The sequence below is a fragment of the Schistocerca nitens genome, chromosome 6, assembly GCF_023898315.1.
Source record: "Schistocerca nitens isolate TAMUIC-IGC-003100 chromosome 6, iqSchNite1.1, whole genome shotgun sequence".
NCBI lineage: Eukaryota > Metazoa > Arthropoda > Insecta > Orthoptera > Acrididae > Schistocerca > Schistocerca nitens.
In genome coordinates this window covers 98137490-98164227 of record NC_064619.1, presented here as the reverse complement: position 1 = coordinate 98164227, position 26738 = coordinate 98137490, and positions in this window count along the sequence as shown.

The window sequence follows — 26738 nt, the reverse complement described above, 5'->3', positions numbered from 1 at the left end:
TTGTCTTTGTCTATGAATGAGAGATCACCATATTTGTGTAATCCTAATAATCAAATGACAGGAATACTGGGTTTGATCAATGTAAATCTGTAAAGTACTCTATCCCATAATGTTAACGGCGACATGTGAATCTTGGTAATCTCCTTTATTTCCAAGATTCCCATGGAAGGCAATGTAACATTATGTGATTGCCTTATCATTTTAAATCATTCACTAATCGAGCAGTCGCTCGGCAACAGCTACTGTTAGCAAATAATGTTGCGAGAATGTAAAAGGTGAACGACCTGTGACGTAACTTGTTTATTGAAGAAGTGCCGTCAGAGATGTAGTGAGTTATTGACTTTGAAAGCCGCGGCGCGAAAAACGGACAGAAGAAGAACACTTTTACATCTTTTTTTTTTTTATGTACGAGATATTCTCGATGAACAGTTACTCAGTCTTCTCTTGTCTCTTGTAACTTGTGTCGGACGCGCATGTCTTGCCGTCGTATTATTATCGTTAAAAATAATATTGTTTTAGTGTAAAGAAAATGTGTAATACTAAAAGTGCCTAGCAGTAGATTTATTGTGCGACGTGTATGTGAAAACGTCAAAGGAATTGTTTTCATTACGAGAAGTGCCAGTGAAAACGGCATCCATTTTAAATTCTTCATTCTAGTGTAAGTTCATGTATTAATTGCCATAAATTCAGATTTAAATGGAATTGGTGTATGGACTATTTATTTAATATAGAATCTAGGTCTCACTCCTTCATGAAGTTATTTAATTTTCTTTATGTCTCTGCCAATAGAGAGTTCACAGTCACGAATTCTTTCGTCGAAATCGGACGGAAGTTGTATGCGGCGAAATATTTTCTCCGCACCATATTCTACTGGTAAATGCATGATAAACTACGGTCCCTTAGAAAATTCATGTTGAGCTATCCAAAAATAATTATATTTTGAATAGGCATTTACTCTCCTCTGCAATGCAACTTCCGACTGATCAGACGATCAAACAAGAAACAGCCGCACACGGTCGGCGTTCGCAAATATGTTTCCACCGCTGATTATAGCTATATGTTACAGCACAAAAGTAAACATATTGTTATAATTAGCGACTACGAACGGGGACATTTATAATTGTATGTTTATTTATACACATTACGTAAACATATCGTTATACATCGTAGATAGACATCGTCAGGTTGCACCAAACTATTTTGCAGCAGATTCACCCTGGCGCTTGTGGCAACCTTTTCCACCATCATACTGGTCAAAACTAATAGTTAATGAATGTAACAGGTTTTTTATGTGGCTTGCCACGAATTCCCCGTCTGTGCCAATCTCTTCATCTCAGAGTAGCACATGCGGGCCTATGTCCTCAATTATGTGCTGAATGTGTTCCATGCTCTGTCGTCCTCTTCAGTTTTACCCTCTACAGCTCCCTCTACTACCATACAAGTCACTCCTTGTTGTCTTAATAGATGTCCTATTTTTTTTCACAATTTCGAATATTTTGTACAATTTTACATTTTCTTACGCTCTTCCAGGTCGACAAAACCTATGAAATTGTTTTGATTGTCCATCAGTCTTGCTTCGCTTATTAATCGCAACGTCAGAACTGCTTCTCTTGTGCGTTTACTTTCCTAAAGCGTCACTGATCGTTACCTAACACATTCTCAATTTTCTTTTCCATTCTTCTACATATTATTCTTCTTAGCAGCTTGGATGCATGAGCTGTTAAGCTGATTGCGTACAATACTTGCACTTGTCGGCTGTTGCATCTTCGAGATTGTATGGATGAAGTTTTCCCCAAAAGGCAGATAGTATATTGCCAATCTCATACATTTTACAAACGAATGTAAACCGTCTCTTTTTGCCACTTCCCCGAATGATATTAGAAATTCTGTTGGAATGTTATCTATCTCTACTCATTTATTGGATTTATGTCTTCCGAATCACTTTTAAAAGCTGATTCTGACACTGGATCTCTTATCACTGCTGTATCAACTCCTAGATGTTCTTCCGTCTCATCACCAGATATTCTTTCCACCTACCCGCTCTCACCTGGGCATTTAACAGTAGAATGCCCATTTCACTCTTAATGTTATCCACCCTACTTTTAGTTTCACTTAAACTGTTTCTACCTTTTCTATAAACTGAGTCCGTCGTTCCGATAATAATTTCGATTTCTTTACATTTCTGGGGAAGTCAAATCGTCTTAGCTTCCCTGTACGTCCTGTTCATGTCGTTCCTAATTGACTTATATTTCTGTGTTCCTCAGTTTCCCTGTACATTTTTGCACTTCCTCCTGTCATCGATCAACTCAAATATTTATCCTTTTACCTATGGTTTCTTCGCAGTTTCTTTCTTTGTACCGGCGGTTTTCTTTCCAACTTCTATGACTGCCCTTTTTTCAGATGCACATTCCTCTTCAACTGAACTATCTACTGAGCTCTTTCTTATGGCAGCATCTATAGCTTCAGATACCTTCAAGGGTAATTCTTCATTCCTTCACACTTCCGTATCCCACTTCCTTGCTAATTAATTCTTCATGACTAGTCTCTTAAACTTCAGCCTACTCTTCATCACTAAAAAATTGCAATCTGAGTCCATACCAGCTCATGGGTACACTTTACAATCGATTACCCGATTTCAGAATCTTTACCTGACCATGATGTAATGTAACTGAAATCTTCTGTATTCCCGGCTTTATTCAATTACTCCTCGTCTTCTGGCCATTCTTGAACAGAATATTCGCTGTTACTAACTGAATTTGATTACAGACCTCAATTAAACTTTCTCTTTTCTCATTCCTAGTACCAATCCCATATTCTACAGGAAGCCTTTCTTCTAATCCTTCCCCTACAACCGCATTCCAGTCGCCCATGACTATTAGATTTTAATCTCCCTATACAAGGTGTTTGGGGAGGAAAGGTCAATATTTCAAACAGTGATAGTGTAAGAAATTTTGAACAAAAAATGTAATATGAACGTAGGTCCGAAAATAATGCGCTAGGGAGGTATGGGTATTGAAAGAAATTTTAATTCTGCAAAATTGATGTGCACAACGTGAACGTATACGCAATACAACTGGATCGTAACGTGATTTTCTTGCAATCAATGCACGCATACATGCCATGTTTACACTATGCAACCTACACACATATTAAGGTCATGTGAGATACGTAGTACAATCACCCGATATTTGCGCAGTTGTGCCGTGTAAGCTGCACTTTGTAGTGTACCGGAGACAGATCTGTTAGATGTGTAGTTTATGGTGTTAACTTTGTTCGTACAAGCACTGCTAACAATGCCGCACTTCTACACTAATGAGGAATACGCAAATATGATGTATGTTTATAGCTTCTGCGACGGTAGTGCTACCGCTGCAAGAGAAGAGTATCACCGGTGCTTTCTGACTCGACGATTACCTAATCGCTGGGGGGTTACCAAAGTGTTTATCACTTTTCGTGCAACAGTCTCTCGCTTCCAAGTAGTCATTTTCCGTCCGAGCGTGCATGTCAACAAACATTGCAAGAACAGGTAGAAATTATCGCAAGTGTTGAGTGAAGTCCCAATACGAACGTACGAAGAATGTTCCTGCGTATGAATGTCGCACAGGCACGTGTATGGGACACATTACACGCTGAAAACCTGTATCCATTTCACATACAGCGTGTCGAAAATCTTCATGTTGGCGACAATGCCCAAAAATTTCAGTTCTGTTACTGGGTAACTGAGAATATTCATTTGCTTCCACACATATTATTCACTGACGAAGCCCAGTTTTCACGTCATGGAATAAACAAACACACAATTGTCATCAATGGTCAAAGGGAAAATACGCACGCTTCAGTGGATAGCAATTTTCAAGTTCGTTTTGCCATAAATGTGAAGGTCCATTTATTATCAATTACCGATTGACAGGAGAGAGGTACCTGCACTTTCTGGAAAATTCATTTGTGTAACTATTGGAAGACTTTCCATTTTCCAAGCGAACTGGAATGTACTTTCAATATGACGGTGCCCCTCCACGTATTATCTTACGTGTAAGGGACAATCTCAACCGCACCTCCTCTAATCGAAGAATTGGCGGTGCTATTAACTGGCCAAGATCTCCTGACCTTACATCTTTACATTTCTGTTTAAGGGGTTGGATGAAATCAGAGGTGCACAAAGTAAAGGTAAATACACGAGATGAACTGCTTCTTCACGTTATGGACGCTGCTGAATTGATTAGGAACAAACCGCAGGCAATTCAACAACCAACACAGCATGTTATCGCTGGAGCGCAAAGGTTCATTGACGTTCATAGTGGGATATTCGAACCTATAACTACGAACTGTACAACATCTGTACGATAAGTGTTAAAGCCGTTTGTAAAGGACGTGATACATCTTTTTCAACTGAATACATGTAACATGCAGTTATAATGCATTATGTACTACACGCAATGTAGATAAACTTTATGAAAAAAATGTGTAACATAACTGTACTCCTCTGTAACACTGTTTTCAACAAAATCACGTTACAGTCCAGTTGTATTGCGCATATGTTCACGTTGTGCTCATCAGTTTCGCAAAAATAAAGTTCCTTCCAATACCCATGCCTCCCTAACGAATCATTTGCGGACCTATATTCGTATAACATTTCTTTGTTCACATCTACTTATACTATCACAGTGTAAAATATTGACCTTCCCTCCCCGAATACGATGTATATACTGAATTACCCATTCAATATTCTCATATACTTTCACTGTCTCTTCACCTTCTGCTTGCGACGTCGACGTGTAAACCTGAAACGTCGTTCTCGGTGTTGGTATGCTGTCGACTATGATGAGGGTAATCCTGTCACGGAACTGTTAACAGTAACTCACTCTCTGCTCTACCTTCCCATTCATAACAAATCCCAATCCAGTTACACTATTTTCTGCTGCTGTTTATATTACCCTACACTTATCTCACAGGAAATACTTACCTTCTTTCTGTTTCACTTCACTGACACCCACTGTATCTACACTTCGCCGTAGTATTTCCCTTTTGAGATTTTCTCTTTTCCCTATTAAGTTCAGACTTCTTAATTTGGTTGTTCAATGTTTTTTTTATTGTCCCCCCCTCCCCCCCCCCCCCGCCCACTTGGCGTTTAGCTCCCGGAGATCCGAATGGGGGACTAGTCCGAAATCCTTTGGTAATAGGGAGAGATCATCATGACATTTTTCTCGCTTACAGGCCATATGTCCTTGGAAACATAAAATGTGTCTTTATGCTGTAGTTTCCATAGCCTCCTGAATCCTCATGCCGCCGATCAGTGCTAATTATTCTCTGTTAGGGCCAGGCTCCTAGCCCTAGGCCAAGAGAGTGCCCTGAATCTCTGTCCGCTCTTCCGCCCTCTTTCATGAGGTCGTTAGCTGAGTGAGGATGAATTTTCACACCCAGAAGTCTTCCGCTACCATTACTGTTACATATATTTTAGAAGCCCGCAAAATCTGTTTCATGGCTAAATTATAAACTAATGTTGATTCTGCAGTTCTCTCTCTTTCGCTCGTGTTGGGAAGATGTAGAAAGGATCAGAACTACAACCCTGCATTTTTGATATCCTGGATCAGGGTCCATAAAAAAAACCGTTTGCCTGACATTACTGACCTCTATGGTACCTGCCTTTAGCAGATAATGGAAGAGGTCATTGCACTGCTCGACAATCGCGATTTACAAAAACAGGTCAAAAGAAGTGGTTGGCACCTACATAACAATGGAACTCCTTTGCATTGAGGAAACAGGATTAAAAATGTAAAGATTTTATTCATTTTCAAATGGACGCGTCACCAGGATCAGCTGTAGGTCAACAGCTTCGTAGTGCGATTAAAATGAGGATTAAATTTAATAACTCATTTCTGTATTAAATATCTCTACTTATACCATATTAAAATGACAGAGAATAGGTAAGTTACAAACAAAATGGACATAAACTCTACTAATGTTAACTGAGACATTACTCCGGTGCAATGAAATAAACTCTCAAAAACTCAATTTCATTATGTATGACCCGCTAATGCTGTGGGAGGTACCTCATCTACGTGGGCTGCTCCTTGATGAACGCTACAAGCTTTCGTAATCCGGTGAAGTTCACAGGTGTAAAGTAAACGAATCAAAGACTGACTTAATAATACAGTTCATCAGGCAGTTCAAGTGGTGTGCCTCTTCCGGCAGATTGTGAGCTAAGCAGAAAGTGGGCAGGGCTAATGTGAAATTCGATACTTTCTAAAAGCTTAGAAACCGTGCGCCAGAACGTGCAAGTAAGCACCGGATACAGGTGGCCGAGATTGCGACAGAAAAAGGCTGCCATCTACGTCCTCTGGACTGCGAGTACTCCAAAAAAATGTGTGTGAAATCTTATGGGACTTAACTGCTAAGGTCATCAGTCCATAAGCTTACAAACTACTTAACCTAAATTATCCTAAGGACAAACACACACACCCATGCCCGAGAGAGGACTCGAACCTCCACCGGGACCAGCCGCACAATCCATGACTGCAGCGCCTCAGACAGCTCGGCTAATCCCGCGCGGCTCGAGTACTCCAGACTCTACTTGACAGGAGCCTAAAGTTCTCTTCCTCAAAACCTCATTCCTAACTTTTCGGAAAACTCTGCATGGATTGTAGGGCGCCAGGCCATTGCCAAAGTGACCAACAAGAAATTCGGTTTATTTGGTAAAAGCAGGGGAATCCTTCAAAAATTTCACATTTTTGGGATAGGCCTACTGAATACATCTTAACATGCAAACGGATGGAATCAACTGCTAGTGATGTTTGTCTCACTGGATGAGATTTTCCCGCCTAAAGACAATGGCGTGCAAGACTGAGTTGATTAGATTGCGAGATTTTGAGGGAAAACGCAATAAATTTTCTCACACTGGCCGAGCGTCACCGTTCATAGATCCTCATACAGGGAAGCGAATTCCTGGCGCATAGCTACTCTCTAGGCTCTTGAAGTGGCTTAGAGGCCACTGCCTTATAGGAGAAAGCCACGTTCGCTGGCAAGATGAAGGGCTTAAGCTTATCGCAGTCACTTCTGTGTAATCCAGTGTTCCTCTTCCTTTCTACAGAGCGACTGATTTCTTGTGGTCACGACAACGGAAAGGACACATGGTGTAGGGAAGCAGCCTACTCACGCCATATGGAATTCATATGCTTTCCATTGTGTGCCAGCCTAGTCCGCTGTAACTAGCTATGACGTCACGAATGTTGTGCAATACCTTAAAAGTAAAGTAAATAATCTCAAAAGTTAATATCATGTGAAGACTGATGCTAAAACGATAATGTGTTAAGTTTCAGTTTAGTAACTTTAACAGTTTTCGAAATTGGGACATTTAATGGTGGTGGTGGTGGTTAGTGTTTAACGTCCCGTCGACAACGAGGTCATTAGAGACGGAGCGCAAGCTCGGGTCAGGGAAGGATTGGGAAGGAAATCGGCCGTGCCCTTTCAAAGGAACCATCCCGGCATTTGCCTGAAACGATTTAGGGAAATCACGGAAAACCTAAATCAGGATGGCTGGAGACGGGATTGAACCGTCGTCCTCCCGAATGCGAGTCCAGTGTGCTAACCACTGCGCCACCTCGCTCGGTGGACATTTAATGTAAAAATCATTGGCGCAACAGGAAGGAGCTAGAAACTTCATAATTAATATTCGGATTCTTTTCTCATTGTAATTTAATGAAACTGCATGCTGGATCTCACAAAGTAATATTTTGGTAGAAATTAATGATTTTCTGTTTTTGTATCCTAAAAGTACGGAAGCAAGATAGATTGAGTAAGTGATTAGATAAAGCTAGGATGTTTAGATTTAGGCATAATCGATATACGCTATAATAAGAAAGATGTGGGACGTTTCCAAAAGGTAGCTATAAAACTATAGCTGTAGCATCTGTCCAGAGGGCAAGTTCAGAGTTCATCTGCAGCGTGCAGTAAAACTAAAATAATTCTCTCGCCAAAAGTATTTAACCTAGCCACATCAAAGTTTTATTGTAGATACTTATTTGTGTGCCGATTGGACAATTAAATTGAGAGCTTCATCGGCCTTTAGCGAACGAAGCAATTAAGTATTTAGTTCAAATGGCTCTGAGCACTATGGGACTCAACTGCTGAGGTCATTAGTCCCCTAGAACTTAGAACTAGTTAAACCTAACTAACCTAAGGACATCACAAACATCCATGCCCGAGGCAGGATTCGAACCTGCGACCGTAGCGGTCTTGCGGTTCCAGACTGCAGCGCCTTTAACCGCACGGCCACTTCGGCCGGCTAAGTATTTAGTAACTTGAAGTGGTGCTCTACTAGCCTCAGTGGCTCGTCACTAGGGCAAATTTGTCGGCTGCGCCTTCGGCGGTCCGCACCGCGGCTGTATAAATAAGAGCGCTGCGAGCTAGAGTCGGGTCCCAGTTCTCTTCTAGATTCCTATCAGAGCGCACTCTGTGTCGGAAGCCGCGTCGTGTCTGTGCAGTTGCAAGGAACAGCCTTGGATGCCGTATTACGCAACTCGGTATGCACGTAACAATGAGTTAGCATTGGGGTAAAGTGTTAATTGCAGAACGACTCCAGCGATTTATTCTCAGTTTGCGTATGCCGTATTTTCACGTGTCGCCGCACGACAGACCTTCTATCCTTACTAGCGTGGCGTTTGATGAGTATTAACATCAAACTTTGGCGAGAATTCAATTTGAACGTTTACATCGATAACCGTTATTGAACAGTTTCGTTATTTAGGGGTAATAGGATCCGCGCAATGGACTCTGAACAGCTCTGATAGTACAATAGCTGATAGTAGCATTGCTTGGTTAAACATTTACTTGTATGGAATTTTACGCCTTATCGGTTTCATAATATAGTGAAAATTATTATAGTAAACTGCATTTTCTCTGAATCCCAGACATCATCCTAAATCCCCAGCGTAATGAACTCCAATGATCAATAACTTTGTTTCTCCATCAGAGTGGGCACACTGAACTTTAATTACAGGTATCACGTTTTTCCTAATCACTTTCAGGTTGCCAACATTGTAGTTAGAGAGCATGTGTTGAGAACGGCAACAACAGAAAATTTCCACCTGCCGCCCCACAATAGCCAGTACTTTTCTTAACAACATAATTACAAGCTTTCGTCTAGAGTTAACAAGCATTGTACCCTCCTCAGAAATAGCCAACAAATGAGCAGAAAACTAATCAAATATCGTTCAGCAGTATGTGTCCGTCATGTCACTCAGCTATTCCTATTTATGTGTTTGTTACTGGATTAGTTATTACCCAATCATATCAAACCTTAATTTAAAGAAGTGTCTTAAAATTTGGCTCTCTGTTATATTAGTTAAGGAGTGGGTTAAGTTCTATGCTGAGTAGGCATCAAGCCCTTTTGTCTCAGCAGCAACAACATCAGAGGTGTGATAGTCTCGAATTATTGTGCTACTGACAAGTAACACGTGCGTGGAATCTGTAACGCCAGTTGTGGGTACAGAAAAATATATACTGGTAAGGATACGGGTGCTTCAGCACAAGTCTAATGGAACGTGAAAGGCAACTACTGCTGTACAAAAGACCAGTCAGCAGTGGAAGAGAGGTTGAATGTGTGCGGCCAAACTAACCAATTCCAGGAAGCTTCCTTACAAGCTAACAGCTAGTTGCCTTTGACAGAAAAATACGAGAGGTGACTAAAATTGAGAAGCAGCTTGCTGACATGAATCGCGGCACTAGATACAGACTTTACTGCGTACCATCACTACCCGGCTTAAGGTTAGAGAGGCGTTAGAGAAGCTGCCCCATCAGCTGTGGCGGTACACGTAGCTGCTCGAGCCACATGTCTCATTGAGTTGACTCGGTTATCTTTGGCAACAATGAGAGCAAAATATTACGTCACTGCATCGGCTTGTCATTCAGTTTCCAATACCAACCAATAGGAGTCCAATTAAATTACTGTCAATAAAGCTTCTTGAACACTGTTTCTCCACGCCTGCCATTCAATAAAACAGCGTTCAGTAATGTTCCTCATAAGACGTTTCCACGAGAAGAACGAGATAATGGCTATATAAAACAGAACACGGAACTATCTAAGCATTAAATACTGCATCCTCTAAAGTTTTGGAAGTACGGAAGTTCCGTTTGTTTTATGTCGTTATCATCATTTGTCACCCTAAAGCGGTATCGATTTAAAGTTCCATAATCTGGAGATATTTCCTTCTGAAAAAATAACAGTTGTGTAAATAATGCTAATGCATGTGTTCCTCACATATCCAAATGAACGACGTGGGTCTAATACATGTTAAAATTCCTTTTTATCACACTGTGAGAACATAACACTGTAAGGCTCATATAATTTTGTTAAATTAATGTTTATAATTTCAGATTATTGTAGGAAATACAAAAAACCTGAAAACAAAAGTCATCCTCATGTCAGATCACGTATATGTCTGAATGTTACCATCTTTGTATGTTAGTTATATTTTTGAAGACTACTGTGTCAAGAGTTTTCGCAGTAGGTGTCAGTGCTTCTAGTATGCAACTGCACGAATACAGATGAAAAAAGAACTTGCTGGAGATAGACATTGTAGCATGTGTAGTGACAAAGAGCAACAATTTGTAAATTAAGTAGTATGCTCAACCAACCTCGATGTTGCAAGTAATTCGTGAAGTGATAGACTCAGCCGTTTAGCTTCTACACTAAAAGTAAAACGAATCCAGGGCTGTAATAGAACGGCTACAGTGTATTTTCAACGAGATCTTCGATAGAAATGATAAGAAAAAATTTTCTTGCACGTCCTTTTCTCAAGCAGCATTTATAATATTGTGGCATCCAGTTAATTTGAAGTATGGTGTGATTAACAGAATTTAAGCTTGAATATATTTAACAGTCGAGAACAGTCCAGAAGTGTTACAAACATGACGAAGGCCACATGAGGGTAGGTGAAATTCTGATTCTGTAGACAACTTAAGACTCAGTAAGTACGTGACTATGGCCAAGGAACCTCCTTCCCGTGAAGTTGAGGTTTTCCATTATTTCTGTAAGTGAATACCGTGATGGTTCACTGGAGAACGACACGAACAATTTCCTACTGCACTTGCCCCCCGCCCGAACTCGTACTTCGTTTGTAATAACCACGTCTTCTATAGAGCGGTAATCACTTTATTTCCTTCTACTTTGTAATTAGGGCACGTGTTTTACGGACTCCTTGGGATTTACTGTAAACTAGTCCCTATCTACTCTACCAACTTTGTTGCTATTTCCATCATTTGCTGTGTGTCTCCTTTTATTGTCTTGTCCACTACAGTGGTTTACTGATACCATCTGTAATATACCCTTCGCACTATGGGGATCTTCCTTACATTTTCTTTTACTGTCCTCGAATTTCTTTCCCATTGTGACTTAGCGCATTCGACAAAAATCTTGTACAATCTTTCCTTTGTACCTAGGATGACACTTAACTTCTTATTAATGAGACTGTGCAATGCTACCTTCAGATGTGCAGCATTAGAATAGAAATATTGACATGTGAATAATTTAATAAGGATACCCAAAAATGAAAGACAACTGAGTAAATATTCACGTAGTACATGATCAACAAATTACAACTGGAAGTACCATGATATCTATAGGCCAAGATGGAGTATACGAAATACGGACGTCTACTTTGTCTTAGCCGCGCGGGATTAGCCGAGCGGCCTTGAGCGCTGCAGTCATGGACTGTGCGGCTGGTCCCGGCGGAGGTTCCTGTCCTCCCTCGGGCATGGATGTGTGTGTTAGTCCTTAGGATAATTTAGGTTAAGTTGTGTGTAAGCTTAGGGACTGATGACCTTAGCAGTTAAGTCCCATAAGATTTCACGCACATTTGAACATTTTTTGAACTTTGTCTTAGTTGGATAAGTGTAATATGAAGCTTCTTGATTAGCCAATAAAAGACTCGCTTCTGTCAGTAGTTCTCTTCAGATGCGCTCAATTGTAAAGCAAGATACCCAAGATCAGGAGACGAGCATTAGGCTACTTGGGACTGTGCGATGTGTATTCCCATGTTATCTAGTGAGAGATCGCACATCGATAGCAGCAGACAAATGCTTACTGGGCAGCGGAATGAAAAGAAGAGTCTGGCGACGTCATTGTACCAGTTAGCCGACGGACTGCACTGACAAAACGGTGGCGCCCATATGGAAACTACCATATAATCTATCTGAAACGATTTTACAGGATCTTCTCGATAAAACTATTTGTTTCTTTATTTATCAATACCTTATATGTCAGCTTAACGGTGAACTCAGTAACTATGGCCATACTTTGGGCGGTCCCAGACGCTGACTGCAACAACCTTTATATTGAACATTTGTAAACGTTTGGCCATTGCATAATACATTATGTGTATAGGTCGGTTTCTCTGATGAAGGAACAGCTTTGTGGAAAGTTGTTTTCGTCGCTGACGTCTATTCTGGGAAACATGGTAACATTTTATAGTAAACGCTTATTTCTCCCCAACTTGTGTGTGTGTGGGGGGGATTACGACAGCTGCTCCATGTCAGTGAGAAATTCTCTGGCTACGTGTAAGGTATGTCACTGATTGATCTGAAAGAGATGTTTGTGAGTGGGAGTTTAGGACAACGGTTTCTAGAAACTGCTAACATGGGAAAGGAGCGCATTGGGTAACTTAAAATGTGGGAGTCTAGAACTCAGTTTTCTCGGAATTCTATACTTGTGATGGCAACTAACTGCGTAGCTTATAAAGCACATGCTAGATAGACTTTTGGACCACTGTTTTATGACGAGCTATTATTGTTCACTGTCTAGTACAGCCTTCTCATAGGTGAAAAATACTATGTGTGGGTTTTGTGCAGAATGGAAAGGAAGGATAGAGCGTTTCTGGCAGTCTGGAGAGAGACACAGAAGCTGCACTTGGGTCCTGGAGATGTGGAGATGGGGATGTTCTCAGAACACATGCAAGAGGCAAACTTGCATTCCTGGGGAAGAGCCAATCAGACGATGGTTGATGGTGACATGTCAGTGCAGATCGAGCTATATGCCACATTCGACCCTCCAACATGTCTGGTATGGTGACAATTTCTTTCAGCACTAGCTACTCTGGAATGGGAACTGTTAAGGGTGTTTCAAGAGGTTGCTTTTGAACTTTGTTGTTGAACTTGTTCATGTCAAATGTTTTCTTTGGGCGTTTGTCAATATGTGATACGTGTTTCAGGAGTTTCATGCACTTAGCAGCATGAGAACAGTTTAATAATTTGCTACCAGTTTCGATCAACTACCGTTATCTGTCTTCTAAATCACTGTTAGAAAACAGAAATGAATACCAAAAATGTACAAAACGTCATTAAGACACGATATATCAAACATAGCTTATGAAAAATTGGTTAATTCAAGTCACATTTCAAGCATGTTGAATCATTAACCCGCATAAATGTCAACTGCGTGAATAACAGTTCATAAAGACAATAATTCTCCCACATCAGGAAACTTTATCATTTACACAAAACAGGAAACTGGACGTACGTAGTCCACACATAGCATGAGTATGAAAAACGCTTGTAGCATCAACGATATCATCACAAAGATGCCCAGTCGATATAAATGATAATTTTAAGAAAAAAGAGGATAAGTGAAATATAGTAACCACTACAGTACGGTCACAAGTAATATATGCACAAGAATCACAAGCATCAATGATCAGAAACAGTTTCACTTTTTGTATAATGGATGTATATGCACATCACAATGGGCTATCTGTTTCATGGGCATTACATGACAATAATGTAAATAACGTACGATACTACAAAAGCCTTTGAAACATAACTAAAAGAAAACTACCGAAATCAACATACAATGTACAATTCCCTGTATGACATACCCAAGACACTAGGACACTAATACAAGTGATTGAGATTCCGGTTCCCATTATATTACTGAGAAGGTACATTACCACGGATTATACAAATACTGACTGGGGTTAAAAAAATGCAAGGAACACTGTGTTAAAATTCAATAGCTTAACAAAAGGTACTTTAGTGACGGTATGCATAAGACGTGTCAATAAAAATATTATTTCACATGTGTATGTGTGGCTGAAATAATGTAGCACACAACAACTAACTTATAGTCAAACGGGAATTAGACGGAATACAGTTTCCATGAGGGATCAATACACAATACTCAAATGTGTGAGATCAGGACGGAAATTCAGATAAGTGGCAAATGAGCTTACTGAAATTTTTCAAAAACAAAGGCGAATACAGGTCATCTGGTTTAGGTGATTACACATTGACTGAATGGGACAAAGTGTGTGACCAAAAAAATGAGTAACTTAAGTAGTGGACGTTCATTTGTTGGAAGGAGATTGGGAGAGGTTGGCTATATATAAAAAAAATTAAAATCAAGTCTTACCATGAAAACTCATTAACAATCTCAATTAACTAATAGAAAAAGTTGTGCATAATGGTGGGATATGTCACACTGATGAGATCAAAATACCTGAATTCTGACGAGGCATTCAGCTAGCCCAAAGGAATCCTGTTAAGTAGCGTAGTATAAGATCTCATATTTTGCAGGAGACACAAGATATTGTAATATAACTCATCAATATGAACCACAGAGGTATCAAAGTAAAATCTACCAATAAAATTATCAAGAAATACAAAGAGGTCAGTATACATATACGTTCAAAGGAAAGCTTGAGGAGTCGTGAACTGATCCTATATAAAGTGTAATACAATATCTCTGATTTATCTGTGGAAGGGGCAGTAGGAGTAACACAGCTTATGAATGTGAGTCACATAAATCATAATTAGCAATAAAATACGTAAAATGTAATTCACTTCAACTGTAATGGACCAGCCTGAATATAAGCTATAACCACTGCCAAGTACTAATCTATCTAACGATATAATGTCACAAACATAAACGCCAAAAAGTTAATCAATATATTAAACGAAAGTAAACAAGGCGTGAAGTTGTTTTGGAACACAGAGTCCACCAATTTTTACAGTGAGTATTGTGGATGTAAGTGAAATATGTGCAGTAGGTTCCAAGTTTTATGTAGGAATTAATCTTTGTTTAAAGTTACGTCTCCAGTACTGCCACGTGGGTCAAGAGTTGAAATATCGCACTCTGTTATTAACACCAGTATACTTCCTATAATTTAACTAAACTTTCTCATCAACAGGTACATACATACTTTTGTCCTCATCTCCCATTTCTAAATTGTGAGAGCAGGGCAGGATGTTTCACAATTTCGTTCCAATCGGCCGGATTTCCTAATAGGATGCAAATTGGACAGAGGGAATCAAAATTGTGAATAATTGAAAGGAACTTTCAGCATTGCAGAGCATCAGCAATCGTAAGTATCGAAATAACTATGAAAAATCCGCCTCGATTGCACAAACTACCTGGTGTTTACCTAGGTTTCAGCGTGGATAACCACGTCCTCTTCAGAACAAATATAAAACAGCTTGCCTAAATAGGCATAGTCAAAGGCTAAAATCAACACCTATAGCGGCAAGACCCCATAAAAAATTTTTTTTTACAAATATACGGTACATATGTACCAAGTCAATGTTACTTATCTCAACCCTGTCTGTGCTGCCTCGCCCCAGCCAACGTACGGTGGTCATAGGCTCTCCACCGAAAGTGGAGGAGTTCAGAATCAAGGCTTGTATTTTGAATACAGTACACTCACATGAACGTAATCTCCCTATCTTGTTTCTAATTCAGTGCATATAATGGCTACTGCCTGAAGCGTTTGAATGGATGTACCTTCCCACCAACTGTCAATCCACAAGAAATTTCACAACATATAGCTACCAACTAGTAATAACCCTTGAATGACATGCACTCTCTGAGCTGGTGCGTTTCTGGCACCAGTTTCCATCGAACGTCATTTTGATCTTTGAGTCGACTTCGATGCTTACTTGTCTTCTGCTCATCTTTGGCGGCGCGGATTTAAGGGTGAGCGTGCGCTCTGCTGAGGGTCGGTCGGCATCGGCGGCGAGAGGGAGTCACTTAGGACTGTGTACGTAGGTAGGACGGCAAGAGGACGAGTCCGACAACGAAGGAGCAGGGCCAGCGGCTACGGCGTGTTGAGTCGTGAGTGCAGATCCACCGCCCATGGTGATTTGGTTTTCCTAAAGGTCGGAAGGATAAGCTCCTTCGAGGCTGTTATAAGGTACGCCGGCCGATTGAATTGGAGTCGCCGAGGTTCCTTCGATGGGTTGCATGGGACTTAATTGGATATGCCAGTGTACTAAAAATCCTTTTGAACTGTTTAGTTGTTGATCACTTACCTCGGTGTCGTGACTAACTATCTTGGCGGCAGTTGAGGAATTGTGGCTAAGCCCAACCAACCGACATGAAGCGTGGTTAAAGACTTTGCTAGAAGTTCAACGAGTAGTGAGTAAGTCCGACTCTGGCGTTTCAAGACACGCCGAGATACGTCCTCTATTCTATCTTGTAGTTCATTTGGTAGTTTGTCGTGTGAATGTGGGCCGCGATATTTGTGGTCATTTAATTTTAGGGCATGATTTTTATTTAACTTATTAACCAAAGTTTATGGGCTGGCACCGGCCTAGCAGCTCATGGAGGCTAATTTGTTTCTGTACAGTTGTATTGATCACCTGTTTTTTAGATAATATTGTGCAGTTCATGTCTCAGAATCTTGACTGTCGTTGTACCATTTAAGCAAAGCTTTACCTGAGTATATTTAAATTTCCAGTTTTATAGGTCTTGTTACGGTTAAAGAAATTTATTTGTTATTAGTCCAAGTGATCTGGCCTTGTAAGGCAGTCTCCTGTATCATTGTGATTGTGATTTTATAATGATTTTCATTGTAATAAAATATGTAGCAACTACAACGGATTACTACTGTGATTTTGGTGTCTCACTACCATTACCACATTTCACTCTCCTCCCACTTTCTCCTATCCATGGGCTTCACAGTTTCGTAAAATCTCCGCTTTATATTATGTTTCCCGAAAACTCGAGTTAAGCACCCTATTTTAATGGCTCCACTACCCCTGAGTTCAATCAGATATTTGCTTGTACCCATCCCCATTTCCCATCTTTCAGCTACCATCATCAACATTTGCGCCTAGCATAGATTCATAGAGGAAAATAATTTTCTTTGAAAAGTTTGTTTTCTGAAACGACAGAATTTACTGATATTTAGATTTGTATGTGTTTTATTAAATCACGAATGAATGAGTGAATGAGACAATTGATACAGTTAATGTCGGACAATATTTCTTATAAGCTAATGAAGCAATTCCTAGAGCACTGCGAGATCTACTTACAGCTCCTCAGAAAAGAAAGGCAACTATCGTTATTGAGGGTAGAAACCTTTTACAAAACATGGTTCCTCTGCACCAATCCTCTCCGTAGCGAATTTTGCTTCAGCCACACCCACCACCCACATTTCAAATCTAACGAGCTACAGTGGGTACGCTATCAGTGCTTTGTGTCTGAACACTGCCCATAGCAGTACTAATAACATTAAAAACAGTAATGACCAGTGCCGTAGACAATAGATATTTCCTGTCATTTGGTGCAGTCGTTCATTTTTTATTGAGTAATGAAGCAAATTCTCATCTACATCGGGAGTTAAGTACAATTCGGAGCAGGCATCGTCGAAAGATACATAAGCACATGTGAATCATATGAGTCATCACAGATGCATGGTGTAAAGTACAAAGAGTGTGGCTATCTACGGGGTGAGTTGTGTTCAAAATCGTTCAAATGGCTCTGAGCACTATGGGACTTAACTGCTGTGGTCATCAGTACCGTAGAACGTAGAACGTAGAACTACTTACACCTAACTAACATAAGGACATCACACAAATCCATGCCCGAGGCAGGATTCGAACCGGCGACCGTAGCGGTCTCGCGGTTCCAGACTGTAGCGCCTAGAACCGCTCGGCCACTCCGGCCGGCTGGTGAGTTGTGTGATGATGTTATTCGTACTTCCGTTTCACAAGGTCTGACGTCCATCACTCTGTCAGGCATAAATGCTAGTACCTGTGTAAGTAGGCTGTTTCGGTTTTTATGTTGGTAACGCCACGTAGCGCTCTATATGAAAATCACTGACTGTGATGTGTGAAGGCTGTGGTTGGTTTGCATTGTTGGAGTATATGCTATTGTAGTGTCGGGCAGTTGGCTGTTAACAGCGCGTAGCGTTGCGCAGTTGGAGGTGATCCGCCATCAGTGGTGGATGTGGGGAGAGAGATGGCGGAATTTTGAGAGCAAACGATCTGGACGTGTGTCCATCAGAAAGTGTACATTTGTAATATTGGATATTTTTAGCGCAACGCAGTCTGACTTTCAATAATCCCTACAAGAGAATGGCCATGACTAACATTAACCCTCTACCTTTCATGAATCACTTACCTCACAAAAATCTTCGTTACTCGAACTACTGCAATACAGCGAACGCCACTACTGCCAGCTAAATAAAAGATTCTAACTACTGAAGGCACTAACTACTGATAGGCATAGTTAGCAAATGAAAGATTTTGATAGAGAACAAACAATGTATTTGCTAACTATGCCCATCAGTAGTCAGTGCCTTCAATAGTTAGAATCTTTCATTTAGCTGGCAGTAGTGTCGTTCGCTGTATTGGAGTAGTTCGAGTAACGAAGATTTTTGTGAGGTAAGTGATTCATGAAAGGTAGAGGGTTAATGTTAGTCAGGGCCATTCTCTTGTAGGGATTATTGAAAGTCAGGCTGCGTTGCGCTAAAAATATTTTGTGTCAGTTTAGTGATGAGCAGAATAAGTAAAGAGAGTAATGTCTGAGTACGTTCAGTTTTGCTCAGCTGTTTGAAAAGCAAATAATGTGAGAGGTTTATCAGCACAGTCATTCATAAATTTTTCTAAGGGGACGTTTCACCTTTAGGAACTGTAATTATTAGTAACTTATGTAATCAGTATTAGATTCTTAGGAAGTAGTCACGTTAGCGAAGATCCTTTAAAAATAATAATAATTTAATATCATGAGCGAAACACTGTCTACCACTTTTGTTTTTGCCCATCAGAAAATTTCATTTGACCCTCCAGATGGTAATAACCCCAGGCTGGGGCAAACTGTGCTATTGTAACTGCAGTCCTCGACAATCCACGTTTGCTGCCTAGCTACTATCAACACGCCCCACCTTATCTCCAGCTCCTGAAGTGCTTCGTGCATTAATGAATGGTACTATCGATAATAGTGCCGTGTTGGTAGTTCTGATGATAATCCGTTGCTGCCTGAAAACATATTCCGAACTGATATTTACGTTTTGCCTTCTCGGCAAGTCATTTGTTGCTTGTGGAGTAATTTGATATTTGCTGGCGCAACGTCAAACATGCAGCTAAACAGATACCTGCCACGAGAAACGGCAGATGCGAGAATTTGCTCAAAGGCGTGCTGGCGGACATTCTGCACGTAAGGTCGCGTGTTAATTAAGGCCGGCGCACAATGCACGCTTGCTGGTAAGCTCGTTAGTTGCGGCAGGCGCGGGGTACTAAGCTAAGCTCAGCTGTAGTAATCCCATCCAGGCCCACTGGGGGCTGCTGCAGAGGCCCACGTGGAGGGTGGCGAAGAAGAGGGACAGGCAGTGGAGCTACGTCCGGCTGGCGGCTTGCACAGTGTACGCCGGCTCCTGCTGGCGCCTGACAGGCTATCGCGCCCTCCGAGGCACTCAGCTCCCGTGTCTGCCATACGGCGAGCCAACTGACGCGGACCCCGTCACGCGACCTCACGCGTTAGATGCTGCTGCTGCTGCTGCTGCTGCGGTCTGATAGCTTACTAGCAAACAGCATTGCAAAACGGCCGAGGCACGTTTGAGATGAGGAATGTGTTGGACATGTGGTGCAACTACGAAGACGTGCCTTTGATTATCTGTTTAGAGTGACGGATGTAAGCGCCAGCAAAGAATTTAAAGACAAGGAAATTGGAGCCTGCGAAGCAACTTCAAGGAGAGTGTCTGTCGGAACGGCTGATATTATGGTGGAAGTGAACGGGCTTTATGGACATTTGTGTTTGCCAAAATCTTTCGATTTTTTCCTAACGGCAGTCTGTCTGTCTTGAGACCGAAATAATTTAGTCGGTCACATGTATATAACTGATAAATAATCGGTACCTATAAGACGCCCCACCTGTTTTTCTATATATTTATTTATACATCCTCTATTACATACGGCCTTCAGACATCAAGCATTTGCTTCAGCAACTAGGGTCGTCGGAAGATTTTTTGTTTTAAATTGTATGTTATTAATGCAAAACGAGGATAATGGAGTGTAGTCGAACTAAGTCGGGTGATGCTGAGGGAATTAGATAAGGAAATGAGACAATTAAAGTAGTAAAGGAGTTTTGCTATTTATTATTATTATTATTATTAAGCATTACAATCCATGAAGGCTTTTTGCTGCAGAATGGACAATGTTGAACCACTTTGTTCTGTCTTTACAAGTAATTTGCCACTGTCTGTCATGTCCTAGTTTTCTGAGATCGTCTTGAATATTGTCCAAGTATCTCATGCGTGGGCGTCCAAGAGGTCGTCTTCCGGTGGGAATCTCTTCAGTCACTTTCTTGATGGTCCTGTTTGGTGGTGCTCTGATGACATGCCCTATCCATTTCAGTCTTTTGGCTTTAATTTTGGCCACTATATCGGAGTCTTTATATAATTTGTAAATTTCATTGTTATTTAGCAATCTCCATTCATCACTGATCCTATCTCTTATGGGTCCAAATATTTTTCTCAAAATTTTTCGTTCAAATACTCTTAATCTGTTTTCCTCTTTTTTTGTGAGAGTCCAGGTTTCAGATCCATAGGTGAGTACTGGTATAATCAATGATTTGTATACTTGTAGTTTGGTGTTCCTAGAAATTAACTTGCTTTTGAAAACTGTCAAGAGACTATAGTAGCATTTGTTAGCCTTCTGAATTCGTGATTCTATTTCAATTTTTATGGAGTTGTCAGAGGTTACTATTGTACCAAGGTAATTAAATTCATTTGTCTTTGTGAAAGCTGTGTTATTAATTTGCAGTACATTATTATTTGATGGATAGCGGGATAAGATAAAGTACATTGTTTTGTCTGTATTCAGCTGGAGGCCTGTGCCATTTGTGGCTTTAATTAATTGTGCTGTAAGAAGCTTCAAATCATTCTCACTGTCAGATAATAATGCAATGTCATCAGCGTATGCTACAATATTAATTTTGCTTTCCAGTTGTGCTCCAATTTGTAGTAGCTTTACTTTTTGAATTATTCTATTGATTACTATGTTAAAAAGAACTGGTGAGAGTGAATCCCCTTGTTTGACTCCAGTTTTAACCTCAAAGTCTTCAGAAAGTTTGCTGGCTACTTTTATTTTGTATTTTGAGTTTAAAGTGCAAGATTTTATTAAATTTATCAATTTGTTAGGGATGCCAATCTGCCTCATGCATTTCCATAAATATTCCCTGTTGATACTGTCAAAAGCTTTTTTTAAAATCAATGAAAAGCATATGTACATTTTGATTGAATTCATATTTCTTTTCACCCAACATCCTTAGGACATATATATTGTCAATAGTCGATCTGTTAGGTCTAAATCCACATTGGGCATCATCTAGGGAGTCTTCAACGTACGGGCATATCCTTGCTAACAGTATATTTGTCAGAATTTTATATGTTGTGTTTAGTAACGCAATTCCTCTGTAGTTTGAACAATTTGTTGGGTCCCCCTTCTTGTATATAGGGCACACAACTACTTCTTTCCAATCATGTGGGACCTGTTCCTGCTTCCAGATGTTGGTGATGATTTTGTGTAAGCAGTTTACAAAAGGAAATTTACTGAGCTTCCATATATCTGTGTCTATACCATCACTTCCAGGAGCTTTATGTCTCTTCAGCTTCTTGATGCTTTCTTTAATTTCTGCTAAGCTGGGCTCTTCGTCCGATGGGTCAGCAGTAAGATATTCATTGTCATCTTCCTGAGAGACGTTTATAGTTGGAGCATTTAGTAACTCATTAAAATATTCCTTCCATCTGTTAGCAATGTCACTTCTTTCTGTTAGCAAGGAGCCATCTGGGTCTGTTATGAACTGTCCATAATTTTTTATATTCCCACTTTTAAACATATTTATGCTCTCGAAAAATCCTCTGGAGTCTGTGGTACGGTCATTCTCAGCTCTTTTTAATTTGTAATTCATAAAATCCCTTTTCTTTTTCCTAATGAGTTTCCTGGCAAGTTTCTGTTTCTCTTCAAAAATAAGTTTGTTTTGTGTTATTGGTTTTTGTAGGAATTTTTCCCTTGCTAATTTTCTATCTTCGATAGCGTTCGAGCACTCGGCATCAAACCAGGGGTTCTTAGTTGTAGTAAAATGTCCCAAAACTGAGGTAGTTGCTCGTGTGATATTTTCTTTCAGAGCGTTCCAAGCTTGATTAGTATCATCATTGTTAATTTTACTTTCCACTTCAGGTTTGTGTGTTTCTAATTCTCTAATGTACTGGTTGAGAATGTTTGGGTTTTTCAGTTTCATTGTATTAAACCTAGGAACACCATTTAATTTAGACCATTTATGTCTTGAGAGTGAGATCTTGAACTTGGCTTTTACAAGAAAGTGATCCGAATCACAGTCTGCTCCCCTTTGACTTCTGATATCATGTATGCATTTATGATGTTGTTTTTCGATTAATACATGATCAATTTGATTTTTTGTGATGCCATCTCTTGAAGCCCATGTTTGTTTATGTATATCTTTATGTGCAAAATATGTACTTTTGATCAACATGTTTTTGGAAGTGGCAAAGCTAATAAGTTTTGTCCCGTTTTCATTACTCTGCTGATGTAGACTATGGGGTCCAATTGTAGGTCTATAGTGAGTTTCATGTCCTAACTTGGCATTGAAATCTCCTAGAATTATTTTAATTGAATTTTTCGAGAATGTATCATATACCTGTTCCAATTTGTTGTAAAATTCTTCTTTAATATTGTCCTCTTTATCCTCTGTTGGAGCATGGCAATTTATAACATTTAAAGTCTTATATTTGCATTGAATCGTAATGTGAGATATCCTTTCATTCACTGCTTCAAATTTCCTAATAAAAGGTAACAATTTCTTGTTTATTATAAATCCTGTCCCTAGTGCATGTATTTGTGTATCATTTCCCCCATACATTATTGTATACTTATTTTTGTTTATACTTCCATTACCCGTCCATCTGGTTTCTTGTACTGCAACTAGATCCATTTTATACCTTTCAAGTTCCTGTATGACATTTATCAGTGATCCTGATCTATAGAGACTTAATACATTCCATGTTCCCATATTCATAACCTTTAAATTTTGCAAGTTCGTCATCAAGTTTGGTGGCCCAGCATTCTTGTCATTCTGATTCGTAGCAATCCATTTTCTCCTGCAGGATCCTGTGATAGGGTCGCTGGCCCTAAGCACAACCCCCAACCTGGAGGACCAGGGTCTTGATTTCGGGGATGCCTACCCCTAGAGCAGTTGCTTTCACTTCAGCTAACGAACTTGCTCTGCCCGGCCTGTTGGTCCGCGGGAGGTATTTGATTTCCCTCCTACCACCCATATCTGGGAGGCGTTCCCCGATCCGCCACCTGGGGACGCGCCCTCTAGGAGTTACAGGCTCTCCCGAGGGAGTTTTGCTATTTGGGGAACAAAATAACTGATGATGGTCGAAGTAGAGAGGATATAAAATGTACACTGGCAATGGCAAGGAAAGCGTTTTTTGAAGAAGAGGAATTTGTTAACACCGATTATAAATTTAAGTGTCAGGAAGTCGTTTCTGAAAATATTTGTATGGAGTGTAGCCGTGTATGGAAGTGAAAAATGGACGATAAATGGTTCGGACAAGAAGAGAATAGAAGCTTTCGAAATGTGGTGCTATGCTGAAGATGAGATGGGTAGATCACGTAACTGATGAGGAGGTATTGAATAGAATAGTGGAGAAGAGGAGTTTGTGGCACAACTTGACAAGAAGAAGGGACCGGTTGGTAGGACATGTTCTGAGGCATCAAGGGATCACAAATTTAGCATTGGAGAGCAGCGTGGAGGGTAAAAATCGTAGACGGAGACCAAGAGATGAATACACTAAGCAGATTCAGAAAGGTGCAGGTTATCAAGAGAAACAAAGATAACTAGTTAAGTTCTGTGTCAGAAGGAACAGGACTTCTGGTCAGGAGAATACAGATCTATAAACACAAAATAGGGGTAATGAGGAAGTAGTTTTAATAATGAATAATGAAATAGGAACGTGGATTAACTACAATGAACAGCATAGTGAATGCATTACTGTAGCCAAGATAGACACGACGCCCACACTCACTATAGAGGTACAAGCCTGTATGCCAACTAGCTCCGCAGATGATGCAGAATTGAAGAAATGTATCATGAGATAAAAGAAATTATTTAGGCAGCTAAGGGAGACAAAACAATAGGGATGTGGGACTGGAATTCCATAGCAGGAAAAAGAAGAGTAATAAAAGTAGTAGGTGAATATGGACTAGGGGAAAGGAATACAAGAGGAAGCCGACTGGTAGAAATTTGTACAGAGTATAATTTAATCATAGCTACCACTTGGTTTAAGAATCATGGAAGAAGGTTGTATACGTGGAAGAGACTTGGAGACACCGGAAGATTTCAGATTGATTACATAATGCTAAGATGGGGATTTCGGATCCAGGTTTTAAATTGTAAGACATTTCGGGGCGCAGATGTTGGCTCTGACTACAATTTATTGGTTTTGGACTGCAGATTAAGACTGAAGAAACTGCTAAAAGATGGGTATTTAAGGAGATGGAACCTGGATAAACTGAAAGAACCAGAAGTTCTTGGAACATTCACAGGTGCATTAGGGTTCGATTGACAAGAACAGGTGATAGGGACACAGTAGATGAAAAATGGATAGCTTCGACAAATGAAATAGTGAAGTCAGGAGAAGAACAAGTAGGTAAAATGACGAAGGCTAGTAGCAATCCTTCGGTAACACAAGAGGTATTGAATTTAATCGATAAAAGGATAAATATAAAAATTTAATAAATGAATCAGGCAAAAGGCAATATAAACGACTCAAAAATGAGATCCACAGGAAGTACAAAATGGCTAACCAGAGATGGCTAAAGGACAAATGTTATGGTCTAGAAGCATGTATCACTAGGCGTAAGATGGATGCTGGATACAGAAAAATTAAGCAGACCTTTGGAGAAAAGAGAAGTACCTGTATGAACATCCAGAGCTCATGTGAGAAACAAGTTCTAAGCAAAGAAGGGAAAGCAGAAAGGCGGAAAGAGTCTATAGAGGGTCTACACAAGGGAGATATACTTGAGGGCAATTTATATAAATGGAAGAGGACATAGACGAAGATGAGAAGGGAGATATGATACTGCATGAAGAATTTGAGAAACCATCAAAGACTTAATTCAAAACAAGGTCCTGGGAATAGACCACATTCCATTAGAGCTACTGATGGCCTTGGGAGAGCCAGAAATGACAAAACTCTATATCTGGTGAGCAAGATGTATGAGATAGGCGAAATACCCTCAGACTTCGGGAAGAACGTAATAGTTCCAGTGCCAAAGAAAGCATATGCTTACAGGTGTAAAATCGCAGAACAATCAGTTCAATAATAGTAACACGAATCCCTTACAGAAGAATGGAAAAATTGGTAGAAGCCGACCTCGGGGATGATTCCAGAGAAGTGTAGGACCACGCGGAGAAATACTGACTCTATGGTTTCTCGTAGAACATAGGTTAAGGAAAATCAAATGTACGTTTATTGCATTTGTTGACTTAGAAAAAGCTTTTGACAGTGGTGACTGAAATATTCTCTCTTATATTCTAAAGGTGGCAGGGGTAAAATACAGGGAGACAAAGGCTAGTTAAAATTTGTATAAAACCCACATAACAGTTACAAGAGTAGAGGGGCAAGACAGGGGAATAGTGGTTGAGAAGTGTGTGAGACAGTGTTGTAGCCTACCCCAATGTTATTCAATCTGTGTAATGAGCAAGCAATAAAGGAAACAAAAGAAGAATTGGAGTAGTAATTAAAGACCAGGGAGAATAAATAAGAACTTTGAGGTTTGCAAATTAACTCTAATTATTTCAGAGACAGAAAAGGACATGAAAGAATAATTGAACGGAATGGACAGTGTCTTGAAAAAGGAATAAAAGATGATTATCAACAAAAGGAGAAAAAGGGTAACGGAATGTAGTTGAATCAAATCAGGTGAAGCTGAGGGAATTATATTAGTAAATGAGACACTTAAAGTAGTAGGCGAGTATTGCTATTTAGGAAGCAAAGTAACTCATGTCGGCCGAAGTACGGAGGATATGAAATGTTGACCGGCAATGGAAATTGGGTTTGAGTGTAAGTCCTTTCAGAAAGTATTTGTGTGGAGCGTAGCCATGTGTGTAAGGGAAATACAGACGATTAGCTGTTTAAACAAGAAGAGAATAAGAGAGTTTTAAATGTGGTGCTGCAGAAGAATGCTGGAGACTACATGATTAGATCACGTAACTGAATACAACTGGTGAGAAGAGAAATTTGTGATACAACCTGACTAGAAGAAGGGGACGGTTGGTAGGAAGCATTCTGAGGCATCATGGGATTACGAACTTAGTACTAGAGGGAGAAATGTATGGTAAAAGTCATAATAGAGGGAGACCAAGAGATGAATACAGTAAGCAGATTCAGAAGGACGTAGGTTGCAGTAGTTACTCCAAGATGAAGAGGTTTCGCACAGGATAGAAT